The sequence below is a fragment of the Primulina huaijiensis genome, unplaced genomic scaffold (assembly GCF_012295235.1).
Source record: "Primulina huaijiensis isolate GDHJ02 unplaced genomic scaffold, ASM1229523v2 C13207286, whole genome shotgun sequence".
Lineage (NCBI taxonomy): Eukaryota > Viridiplantae > Streptophyta > Magnoliopsida > Lamiales > Gesneriaceae > Primulina > Primulina huaijiensis.
In genome coordinates this window covers 1-1,036 of record NW_027342001.1, presented here as the reverse complement: position 1 = coordinate 1,036, position 1,036 = coordinate 1, and the positions used below count along the sequence as shown (strand labels likewise).

General features: G+C 35.6%; 1 long non-coding RNA gene across 1 annotated transcript; it reads left to right on the top strand.

Moving 5' to 3' along the window:
• On the top strand, window positions 1-1,036 carry LOC140965458 (uncharacterized). The gene is made up of 3 exons (XR_012173085.1): window positions 1-38; window positions 343-419; window positions 987-1,036. It is a non-coding gene; the product is annotated as an uncharacterized lncRNA (long non-coding RNA).

Sequence of the window (1,036 nt, the reverse complement as noted above, 5' to 3'; positions counted from 1 at the left end):
TGTTGTCTTCTCAGACGTTCATTCTGCAGACAGAGCTAGTAAGAAATTTTTTCAGCGTGCACCAGTTAACAGTTACCATTTATCGGTTATTTTTATTTAATCAAACTCCTTTGGAGCTGTACTTGAACAATTTTACTCTTTCCTTCTCGTCAACCAAGCCACTCTAAAGGTACCAAATTCATTTGGTTTTATTAATGCGAAGACAGTGGAACTCCGTAATCTAGTAAACACTGCTTGAATGACACTCTTTTCTCTCTTTTCTTTCATGTTCTTTTGATCATTTTCAGTTTCTGATGCAATAATTTTTTGAACCATAATTTATGATCATTATCATCGTTATAGGTGGTAGCAATCCAATAAAAGGTGATCTGCTTGTGATTGCCGGGGCCACACTTTACGGTGTTAGCAACGTCAGCGAGGTAGGTCGCTTTTGAATATTGCTGCTTAGAATTTTTAAATTTGAACTTCATGTTTGGAATGTGAATCTCCGTTGTTGGAAAATTTTGCCTGCATCACATGATGTATAATTCAGATTTCTTTTTCTGTTTATTAGACACAACGTTATTTGCTGCTTCTAATTCCAGTTTCTTTAAATTACTCAATTACTCACACAGCCTCTAGCTTCTGTATTTACTTTCTCCACCACGTGTGATTTTGTTGTGTTTCACTTGCTCAGTCTTATCCTTAATTTGTTCCTTGGACTTTTCATTTCTTCTTTTTCCTTTGTTTTTCTTTCTTTTTTCACAATTTCTTTTGCTATTGATCACCCCCAGCCTTTCCTCCCCTTTCAACATTTTCGAACTACCTGCCAATAGTCTTAAATTTCTAGACTTTAGTTCGACGAAAATCATTATTGCCGCCCATTAGTGATTTTTGTGGCTTGACGCCTTCTAGTTAAAAAAGATGGCTTCAGATCAATCTTTTTTGATATTCTTGTACTTTGAGATTTGAAGATTAATGAATCCTTGTGGTTTTGGTCTATGCAGGAGTTTTTCGTTAAAAGTGCTGATAGGGTTGAACTTATGGCCTTTTTAGG